The sequence below is a fragment of the Oratosquilla oratoria genome, chromosome 31 (genome assembly GCF_046742065.1).
Source record: "Oratosquilla oratoria isolate Oo_2021 chromosome 31, ASM4674206v1, whole genome shotgun sequence".
NCBI classification, from domain to species: Eukaryota; Metazoa; Arthropoda; class Malacostraca; order Stomatopoda; family Squillidae; genus Oratosquilla; species Oratosquilla oratoria.
In genome coordinates, this window is record NC_134807.1 from 32,089,974 (window position 1) to 32,102,024 (window position 12,051).

A 12,051-nucleotide genomic window follows, 5' to 3' on the forward strand; every position below is an offset into this window, starting at 1 on the left:
TATCTAAACTATTTTTAAATTCATGTATTGTTTTTGCACACACCACTTTCTCATCTAACTTGTTCCAACTGTCTATTACTCTATGAGGAAAGCTGTTCTTTTTCAGATCTCTTCTATAGCTGTCTTTTTTTATTTTCTTTCCGTGTCCTCTTGTATTTCTATCATCCCATTTTATCAGATTTTCTCTATCAGTAATTTCTATGCCTTTCATGATTCTGTAAATAGCTATCAAATCTCCTCTCTCTCTTCTTTGCTCTAGTGTCTGTAGTTCAAGTTTTGCTAGTCTCTCTTCATATGATAGTTTTGAGAGTGTTGGTGCCAATTTTGTAATTGCTCTTTGTATTCTTTCAAGTTTTTTTATACATTTTTTTTGTACTTGGTGACCATATTGTTGCTGCATATTCCAATCTTGGTCTTATCAGGGTGATTAGAATTTTCTTCACCATTTCTTCATCCAGGTATGTAAATGCAACTTTGATTGTTCTTATTAAATTATAAGTTTCTCCAAAAATCTTATTTATATGTTTCTCAGGTGACATATTATTCATAACAATGACTCCCAGGTCCTTCTCATTTTCTACTTTTTTTATTCCTTCTTCTCCCAATCTATATGATCCTGTTATTCTGTTTTTGCTTTTTCCAAATTCCATTATACTACACTTTTTTGTATTGAACTCCATCTCCCACTTCCTACTCCATTCCTGTACTTTATTTAGATCACTCTGTAGTGACTCACAATCTTCTTCCGTGTTCACTCTTTTCAGTAGTTTTGCATCATCTGCAAAGAAGCTCATATAGCTTTCAATTCCCTCATCCGTATCATATATATATATATAGCAAACATTATTGGGGCCAGAACTGTTCCTTGCGGAACACCGCTTATTACTTCATCCCATTTTGAGTGTTGGTCTCTTATCACTACTCTCATTTTTCTTTCTTGCATAAAGTCTTCCATCCAATTTAGCAGTTTGTCCTGCATTCCTCCTTCCGTTTCTAATTTCTTAAGCAACTTCTTATGTGGTACTTTGTCAAAAGCTTTTTTTAGGTCTAGAAATGCACAATCAGCCCATCCATCTCTTTCTTGCATTATATCTATTAGCCTTGAATAGAAACATATTAAATTGGTGACGCATGATCGTCCTTGTCTGAATCCAAATTGCCTTGGATTTAACACGTTGTTGTTTTTTTTTCTAAATATTTTACCCATCTACTTTTGACAATTCTTTCACAAATTTTTGCTATTGTACTTTTTAGAGAGACTGGTCTATAATTGGTAGGGTCTTTTTTATTTCCTCCTTTATATATAGGTACTATATTTGCTTTTTTCCAATCTTCTGGAACTTTTCCTTATTTCAAGGAACTGTTTATTATGCTATGTATTTTGTCTGCCAGTTCATTCCTGCATTCTTTCAAAATCCAGTTTGCTATTTCATCTGGTCCATGCGATTTTCTGACATCAAGATTACTCAAGTGTTTCAATATTTCGTTCTTTGTTACTTCTATTTCTTTCATGGGAGGGACTTTCTCTTTCCATTCGATCTCTTCAGGTTGTATGTTCTCCCTTGTAAACACTGATTTAAAATATTTTTTTATAATTTCCGCCATTTCACTTTCCTCTGTGTATTCAACTCCTTCTTGTCTTAATTTCTCCAAGTCTTGTTTGTTTTTTAATTTGTTGTTTACAAATCTGTAGAATAGTTTTGGTTGATCTTTACACTTTTCTATGACATCTTTTTCATATTTTCTCTTTTCCTCTCTGCACGTTTGTACATATTTATTTCTATAACCGGTATATATTTTCCATTTTTCAGGTCTTCTGTCTTTTTTTCATCTGGTCCTGGCTTTGTCTCTTTTGTCTTTTAACTCCCTACAACTTTTGTTGTACCAGCATTTTACATATTCTTTTTTCTTGTTTTTGTCTTGGGACATACTTTTCCACTCCTTTTTTGTAAATTTTTGTCAAAATATTCCATTTCTCTTCTACTGTTGTTTCTTCTTTGTATATTTCTTCCCAGTTTTCTTGTTGAAAGAATTCTCTTATTTTATCAAAGTTTGTTTTTTCATACATCATTCTTCTTTTTTTATATTGTTCATTTCTTTTCATGTATTTTTCCTCATTTAGTTCCAGTTCAATCAATATGTGGTCACTTTTACTTATTGGTGTTTTATATTCAATCTTGTCCACTATTCTAGGTTCAGATGTAATTATTAGGTCTAGTCTCGATGGTTCTTCCTCATTTCTATACCTAGTGTTCTCCTGTATCCACTGTGTCATTGTATGGTCAGTAATCATCTTAAGTAGAGCATTTCCCCATGAGCCGTCTCCACCCTTTACTGTCATTTCTTCCCAGTAGATTTCTTTGCAATTAAAGTCACCCATCATAACTATTTTTCCTCCATCTTCCATTATCTTATTTAATGTTATCTTTGTGTCCTCTAACATACTTTTATGTTCACTCTCTTCCCACGAGGCTGTTTTCGGAGGCACATAATTTATTACAAACTTTCTGCTCTTCTTATCTCTGTCTTCCACTTCGATCATAATCATCTCTACTGTATTCTTTCCATATGTGACACGCCTCACGTTTATATCCTTCTTAGTCAGGAACATAACTCCACCCCCTTGCTTTGTCTCTCTGTTTCTAATCCAATAATTATATGCATCATGTCCTACACTGTTGGGTGGTAGTGGACCTTTTAATTTTATATCTACAATTCCCATTATGTCTGGTTCTTTTTCCTTCAAATAATCATTCAGCTCATTCAATCCTGTTATTAATCCATCTATATTTGTGTAAGACACTCTTAGTTTTCTGCCACTTCCATTGTGTTCTCTGTTTCCCTTTTGTTTTTCTCTTGTATGTCGAACTGCCTTAGTTTCATATTCACTACTCTCCAATAGAATCTCTCTGTTTCTGACTCTGGTCTGTTCTCGTTTTTTTCCCCTTAGCTTCAAGTCTTTTCTTTTTTACTTCCTCTCTTTCCTCTTCATTCATTTCCCTTTTTATCCATACCTTTTTATATTGTTCACTTGTTGCTAGTTTCCCTGTCGTTTGTGACCTGAATTTAATATTAAATTGTATGGTATTATCTGTAATAAACATTCCGAGTATGAACATATCTTCGATTTGTTTCATTATTTGAAGTTCATCTTCCTGATCTAATTGTAGTAAACTGCTTACTTTTTAATTTTCCTCTTTGATTCTTGAGGTTCTGTTTGGGTTATGTTTCTCTTCCATTCCTAATAATACATTTCTTTTTGTCTGCTAAGTCTCTTACAATATTCTCCTTCTGTCTCATCACTTTGATAACTGAGTCTTCAGTTTGTTCTTTCATTTGCTGTTTAATTATATCAGTAAATGCAACTTTACTATTTTCCTGTATCTTCCTCCACCCCTGTGCCTCTTTTGCTATTGTTTCTTTATTGTCTTTATTGTTCCTTTTTAATTCTTTATTCTCCTCTTTTACTTCTCTTAACTGTCTTTTTAGTTCTTACATTTCATCAGTTAAAGTTTTGTTCGCCTTCTCTACTTCTTCCAATCTTTCAACCTTTTCTGCAAGTTTTGACATTTTACCGAACCTAATCTCCCAATGTTCAGTCATTTGTTCAAGCCTTTCCTCCAGTTTTGCTAGTCGGGGGAGGTTGGTATCCGCCTCCCCCTCTTTAAATCCTTGGAAATTATTATCCTCACCTTCCATTGAATTGTTCTTATCTATGTTTCTAATCTTTACATTTTTGTTAGACATTTCGTCGTCACTAAATTGGTCGGGACCTCTTTTGTTTACATGGCGTCTGCCTGCCTGGGCCAAGTCCTCTCCTTCCTCATTTCCTTCCATTTCCCTCAGTAATCCCTCCCCTTCTCCTTTTTCCTCACTTTCCCACTACACCACGAGCAATTTCCCCCCACCCTGTAAATACAATAGGTACTTCCTTTGCTTTGGGATCCACGAAAATTTCACTTTTTCTTCAGAACGTCCTCTACGCCGTCCGTTCGGTGGAGTGTGTGTGTGTGTGTGTATTTACCTCGGATCTGCTGCAGTCTCTGTCGAGACAGCCAGAGTGTGTGTGTGTGTGTGTGTGTGTGTGTGTGTGTTGTGCGTGTGTGTGTGTGTGTGTTTTGTGCGTGTGTGTGTATGTATTTACCTAGTTGTGTTTTACGGGAAGGAGAGCTATGCTCGTGGTGTTCCGTCTTCGTATCTCATTTTATCTAAACTATTTTTAAATTCATGTATTGATTTTGCACACACCACTTTCTCATCTAACTTGTTCCAACTGTCTATTACTCTGTGAGGAAAGCTGTTCTTTTTCAAATCTCTTCTATAGCTGTCTTTTTTTATTTTCTTTCCGTGTCCTCTAGTATTTCTGTCATCCCATTTTATCAGATTTTCTCTATCAGTAATTTCTATGCCTTTCATGATTCTGTAAATAGCTATCAAATCTCCTCTCTCTCTTCTTTGCTCTAGTGTCTGTAGTTCAAGTTTTTCTAGTCTCTCTTCATATGATAGTTTTGAGAGTGTTGGTGCCAATTTTGTAATTGCTCTTTGTATTCTTTCAAGTTTTTTTATACATTTTTTTGTACTTGGTGACCATATCGTTGCTGCATATTCCAATCTTGGTCTTATCAGGGTGATTAGGATTTTCTTCACCATTTCTTCATCCAGGTATGTAAATGCAACTTTGATTGTTCTTATTAAATTATAAGTTTCTCCAAAAATCTTATTTATATGTTTCTCAGGTGACATATTATTCATAACAATGACTCCCAGGTCCTTCTCATTTTCTATTTTTTTTTATTCCTTCTTCTCCCAATTTATATGCTCTTGTTATTCTGTTTTTGCTTTTTCCAAATTCCATTATACTACACTTTTTTGTATTGAACTCCATCTCCCACTTCCTACTCCATTCCTGTACTTTATTTAGATCTCTCTGTAGTGATTCACAATCTTCTTCAGTTTTCACTTTTTTCAGTAGTTTTGCATCATCTGCAAAGAAGCTCATATAGCTTTCAATTTCTTCATCCATATCATTAATATATATAGCAAACATTATTGGGGTCAGTACTGTTCCTTGCGGAACACCGCTTATTACTTCATCCCATTTTGAGTGCTGATTTCTTATCACTACTCTCATTTTTCTTTCTTGCAAAAAGTCTTCCATCCAATTTAGTAGTTTGCCCTGTATTCCTCCTTCAGTTTCTAATTTCTTAAGCAACTTCTTATGTGGTACTTTGTCAAAAGCTTTCTTTAGGTCTAGAAATGCACAGTCCGCCCATCCATCTCTTTCTTGTATTATATCTATTAGCCTTGAATAGAAACATATTAAATTGGTGACGCATGATCGTCCTTGTCTGAATCCAAATTGCCTTGGATTTAACACTTCTTTTTTTTTTCTAAATATTTTACCCATCTACTTTTGATCATTCTTTCACAAATTTTTGCTATTGTACTTAATTAGAGAGACTGGTCTATAGTTGGTAGGTTTTTTTTTATTTCCTCCTTTATATATAGGTACTATATTTGCTTTTTTCCAATCTTCTGGAACTTTTCCTTCTTTCAAGGAACTATTTAGTATGCTATGTATTTTATCTGCCAGTTCATTCCTGCATTCTTTCAGTATCCAGTTTGCTATTTCATCTGGTCCATGCGATTTTCTGACATCAAGATTACTCAAGTATTTCAATATTTCGTTCTTTGTTACTTCTATTTCTTCCATAGGGGGGACTTTCTCTTTCCATTCGTTCTCTTCAGGTTGTATGTTCTCCCTTGTAAACACTGATTTAAAATGTTTGTTCATAATTTCCGCCATTTCCATTTCCTCAGTGTATTCAACTCCCTCCTGTCTTAATTTCTCCAAGTCTTGTTTGTTTTTTCAGTTTATTGTTTACAAATCTGTAGAATAGTTTTGGTTGATCTTTACACTTTTCTATGATATCTTTTTCATATTTTCTCTTTTCCTCTCTGCACGTTTGTACATATTCATTTCTATAACAAGTATATATTTTCCATTTTTCAGGTCTTCTGTCTTTTTTACATCTTGTCCAGGCTTTGTCTCTTTTGTCTTTTAACTCCCTACAGCTTTTGTTGTACCAGCATTTTACATATTCTTTTTCTTGTTTTTGTCTTGGGACATACTTTTCCACTCCTTTTTTGTAAATTTTTGTCAAAATATTCCATTTCTCTTCTACTGTTGTTTCTTCTTTGTATATTTCTTCCCAGTTTTCTTGTTGAAAGAATTCTCTTATTTTATCAAAGTTTGTTTTTTCATACATCATTCTTCCTTTTCTATATTGTTCATTTCTTTTCATGTATTTTTCTTCATTAAGTTCCAGTTCAATCAATATGCGGTCACTTTTACTTATTGGTGTTTTATATTCAATTTTGTCCACTATTCTAGGTTCGGATGTAATTATTAGGTCTAGTCTCGATGGCTCTTCTTCATTTCTATACCTAGTGTTCTCCTGTATCCACTGTGTCATTGTATGGTCAGTAACCATCTCAAGTAGAGCGTTTCCCCATGAGCCGTCTCCACCCTTTACTGTCATTTCTTCCCAGCAGATTTCTTTGCAATTAAAGTCGCCCATCATAACTATTTTTCCTCCATCTTCCATTATCTTATTTAATGTTATCTTTGTGTCCTCTAACATACTTTTATGTTCACTCTCTTCCCATGAGGCTGTTTTTGGAGGCACATAATTTATCACAAATTTTCTACTTCCATCATTATCATCTCTACTGTATTCTTTCCATATGTGACACACTTCACGTTTATATCCTTCTTAGTCAGGAACATAACTCCACCCCCTTCCTTTTTCACTCTGTTTCTAATCCAATAATTATATGCATCATGTCCTACACTGTTGGGTGGTAGTGGACCTTTTAATTTTGTTTCTACAATTCCCATTATGTCTGGTTCTTTTTCTTTCAAATAATCATTCAGCTCATTCAATCCTGTTATTAATCCATCTATATTTGTGTAAGACACTCTTAGTTTTCTGCTACTTCCATTGTGTTCTCTGTTTCCCTTTTGTTTTTCTCTTGTATGTCGACTTTCTTTAGTTTCATATTCACTACTCTCCAATAGAATCTCTCTTTTTCTGACTCTGTTCTGTTCTCGTTTTTTTCCTTAGCTTCAAGTCTTTTCTTTTTTTCTTCCTCTCTTTCCTCTTTATTCATTTCCCTTTTTATCCATACCTTTTTATATTGTTCACTTGTTGCTAGTTTCCCTGTTTTGGATAAGATATTCTCAGCCGTAGTTTGTGACCTGAATTTAATCTTAATTGGTCTGGTCTTGTCTGTGCTATATTTCCCGAGCCTGAATTTCTCTTCGATTTGTTTCATTATTTCTGGCTCATCTTCCTGAACTAATTCTAGTAAATTTCTTACTTTTTCATTTTCCTCTTTGATTCTTGTGGTTCTATCTGGGTTATGTTTCTCTTCCATTCCTAATATAATTATACATTTCTTTCTGTCTGCTAAGTCTCTTACTATATTCTCCTTCTGTCTCATCACTTTAATAACTGAGTTTTCAGTTTGTTCATTCATTTGCTGTCTGATTATGTCAGTGAATGCAACTTTGCTATTTTCTTGGATTTTTTTCCAACCCTCCTTGTTCTCCTTATTATTCTCCTTTAAGACTTTATTCTCTTCTTTTACTTCTTTTAACTGATTTTTTAATTCTTCAATTTCCTTAGTTAAGTTTTTGTTCGCCTTCTCTAGTTCTTCCAATTTTTCAACCCTCCGTATAATGTTGTTAACATGACCGAACCTACGCTCCAAGTCCTCGATCATCTTATCGACCTTCTCTTCTAGTCTTGTCAGTGTCCCCCCCACCCTCTTTAAATCCCTGGAAAATATTCTCATCACTTTCTACTGTATTGCTCTTATCTATACTTCTAATCTTTACATTTTTATTAGACATTTCATCGTCGCTCAGCTGGTCGGGGGGCCGTTTGTTTACCTTTCGCCTGTCTGCCTGGGCCAAGTCCTCTCCTTCCTCATTTCCTTCCATTTCCCTCAGCAATCGCTCCCCTTCTACTCTTTCCCGACTCTCATACTAACCCACGAGCATTTTCCCACACACCCTGTAAATACAATAGGCACTTCTCTTTGCGTTGGGATCCACGAAACTTCAATTTTCTTCAGAACGTCTTCTAAGCCGTCCGTTCGTTGAAGTGTGTGTGTGTGTGTGTGTGTGTGTGTGTGTGTGTGTGTGTGTGTGTGTGTGTGTGTGTGTGTGTGTGTGTGTGTGTGTGTGTGTGTATTTACCTAGTTGTATTTACCTAGTTGTATTTTACGGGAAGGGGAGCTATGCTCGTGGAGTCCCGTCTTCATATCTCATTTTATCTAAACTATTTTTAAATTCATGTATTGTTTTTGCACACACCACTTTCTCATCCAACTTGTTCCAACTGTCTATTACTCTGTGAGGAAAGCTGTTCTTTTTCAAATCTCTTCTATAGCTGTCTTTTTTTATTTTCTTTCCGTGTCCTCTTGTATTTCTGTCATCCCATTTTATCAGATTTTCTCTATCAGTAATTTCTATGCCTTTCATGATTCTGTAAATAGCTATCAAATCTCCTCTCTCTCTTCTTTGCTCTAGTGTCTGTAGTTCAAGTTTTTCTAGTCTCTCTTCATATGATAGTTTTGAGAGTGTTGGTGCCAGTTTTGTAATTGCTCTTTGTATTCTTTCAAGTTTTTTTATACATTTTTTTGTACTTGGTGACCATATCGTTGCTGCATATTCCAATCTTGGTCTTATCAGGGTGATTAGGATTTTCCTCACCATTTCTTCATCCAGGTATGTAAATGCAACTTTGATCGTTCTTATTAGATTATAAGTCTCTCCGAAAATCTTATTTATATGTTTCTCAGGTGACATATCATTCATAACAATGACTCCCAGGTCCTTCTCATTTTCTACTTTTTTTATTCCTTCTTCTCCCAATTTATATGATCCTGTTATTCTGTTTTTGCTTTTTCCAAATTCCATTATACTACACTTTTTTGTATTGAACTCCATCTCCCACTTCCTACTCCATTCTTGTACTTTATTTAGATCTCTCTGTAGTGATTCACAATCCTCTTCAGTTTTCACTCTTTTCAGTAGTTTTGCATCATCTGCAAAGAAGCTCATATAGCTTTCTATTCCTTCATCCATATCATTAATATATATAGCAAACATTATTGGGGCCAGAACTGTTCCCTGCGGAACACCGCTTATTACTTCATCCCATTTTGAGTGCTGGTTTCTTATCACTACTCTCATTTTTCTTTCTTGCAAAAAGTCCTCCATCCAATTTAGTAGCTTGCCCTGTATTCCTCCTTCAGTTTCTAATTTCTTAAGCAACTTCTTATGTGGTACTTTGTCAAAAGCTTTCTTTAGATCTAAAAATGCACAGTCCGCCCATCCATCTCTTTCCTGTATTATATCTATTAGTCTTGAATAGAAACATATTAAATTGGTGACGCATGTTGGTCCTTGTCTGAATCCAAATGGGCTTGTATTTATCACTTTATTTTTTTCTATATTTTTTACCCATCTACTTTTGATAATTCTTTCACAAAGTTTTGCTATTGTACTTGTTAGATTGACTGGTCTATAGTTGGTAGGTTCTTCTTTATTTCCTCCTTTGTATATAGGTACTATGTTTGCTTTTTTCCAATCTTCTGGAACTTTTCCTTCTTTCAAGGAACTATTTAGTATGCTATGTATTTTGTCTGCCAGTTCATTCCTGCATTCTTTTAGTATCCAGTTTGCTATTTCATCTGGTCCATGCGATTTTCTGATATCAAGATTACTCAAGTGTGTTAATATTTCATTCTTTGTTACTTTTATTTCTTCCATAGGGGGGACTTTCTCTTTCCATTCGTTCTCTTCAGGTTGTATGTTCTCCCTTGTAAACACTGATTTAAAATGTTTGTTCATAATTTCCGCCATTTCCATTTCCTCAGTGTATTCAACTCCCTCCTGTCTTAATTTCTCCAAGTCTTGTTTGTTTTTCAGTTTATTGTTTACAAATCTGTAGAATAGTTTCGGTTGATCTTTACACTTTTCTATGATATCTTTTTTCATATTTTCTCTTTTCTTCTCTGCACATTTGTACATATTCATTTCTATAGCAGGTATATATATTCCATTTTTCAGGTCTTCTGTCTTTTTTCCATCTGGTCCAGGCTTTGTCTCTTTTGTCTTTTAACTCCCTACAGCTTTTGTTGTACCAGCATTTTACATATTCTTTTTCTTGTTTTTGTCTTGGGACATACTTTTCCCTTCATTTTTTGTAAATTTTTGTCAAAATATTCCATTTCTCTTCTACTGTTGTTTCTTCTTTGTATATTTCTTCCCAGTTTTCTTGTTGAAAGAATTCTCTTATTTTATCAAAGTTTGTTTTTTCATACATCATTCTTCCTTTTCTGTATTGTTCATTTCTTTTGATATATTTTTCTTCATTAAGTTCCAGTTCAATCAATATGTGGTCACTTTTACTTATTGGTGTTTTATATTCAATTTTGTCCACTATTCTAGGTTCGGATGTAATTACTAGGTCTAGTTTCGATGGCTCTTCTTCATTTCTATACCTAGTGTTCTCCTGTATCCATTGTGTCATTGTATGGTCAGTAACCATCTCGAGTAGAGCGTTTCCCCATGAGCCGTCTCCACCCTTTACTGTCATTTCTTCCCAGCAGATTTCTTTGCAATTAAAGTCGCCCATCATAACTATTTTTCCTCCATCTTCCATTATCTTGTTTAATGTTATCTTTGTGTCCTCTAACATACTTTTATGTTCACTCTCTTCCCATGAGGCTGTTTTTGGGGGCACATAATTTATCACAAACTTTCTGTTCTTCTTATCTCTGTCTTCTACTTCCATCATTATCATCTCTACTGTATTCTTTCCATATGTGACACCCTTCACGTTTATATCCTTCTTAGTCAGGAACATAACTCCACCCCCTTCCTTTTTCACTCTGTTTCTAATCCAATAATTATATGCATCATGTCCTACACTGTTGGGTGGTAGTGGACCTTTTAATTTTGTTTCTACAATTCCCATTATGTCTGGTTCTTTTTCTTTCAAATATTCATTCAGTTCATTCAATCCTGTTATTAATCCATCTATATTTGTGTAAGACACTCTTAGTTTTCTGTCACTTCCATTGTGTTCTCTGTTTCCCTTTTGTTTTTCTCTTGTATGTCGACTTTCTTTAGTTTCATATTCACTACTCTCCAATAGAATCTCTCTTTTTCTGACTCCGTTCTTATCTCGTTTTTTTCCTTTGCTTCAAGTCTTTTCTGTTTTTCTTCCTCTCTTTCCTCTTTATTCATTTCCCTTTTTATCCATACCTTTTTATATTGTTCACTTGTTGCTAGTTTCCCTGTTTTGGATAAGATATTCTCAGCCGTAGTTTGTGACCTGAATTTAATCTTGATTGGTCTGGTCTTGTCTGTACTATATTTCCCGAGCCTGAATTTCTCTTCGATTTGTTTCATTATTTCTGGTTCATCTTCCTGAACTAATTCTAGTAAATTTCTTACTTTTTCATTTTCCTCTTTGATTCTTGTGGTTCTATCTGGGTTATGTTTCTCTTCCATTCCTAATATAATTATACATTTCTTTCTGTCTGCTAAGTCTCTTACTATATTCTCCTTCTGTCTCATCACTTTAATAACTGAGTTTTCAGTTTGTTCATTCATTTGCTGTCTGATTATGTCAGTGAATGCAACCTTGCTATTTTCATGAATATTTTTTCAACCCTCCTTGTTCTCCGTATTCTTCTCCTTTAAGACTTTATTCTCATCTTTTACTTCTTTTAACTGTTGTTTTAATTCTTCAATTTCCTTAGTTAAGTTTTTGTTCGCCCTCTCTAGTTCTTCCAATTTTTCAATTCTTCGTATCATACTGTCAACATTACCTAACTTACGCTCCAAGTCCTCGATCACCTTATCAACTCTCTCCTCTAGTCTTATCAGTCGGGGGGGGGGGGTTGTGTCCCCCCACCCTCTTTAAGGGACTGTAGGGCGCGAAAACACGAAAAATTCTGGAAAATCAA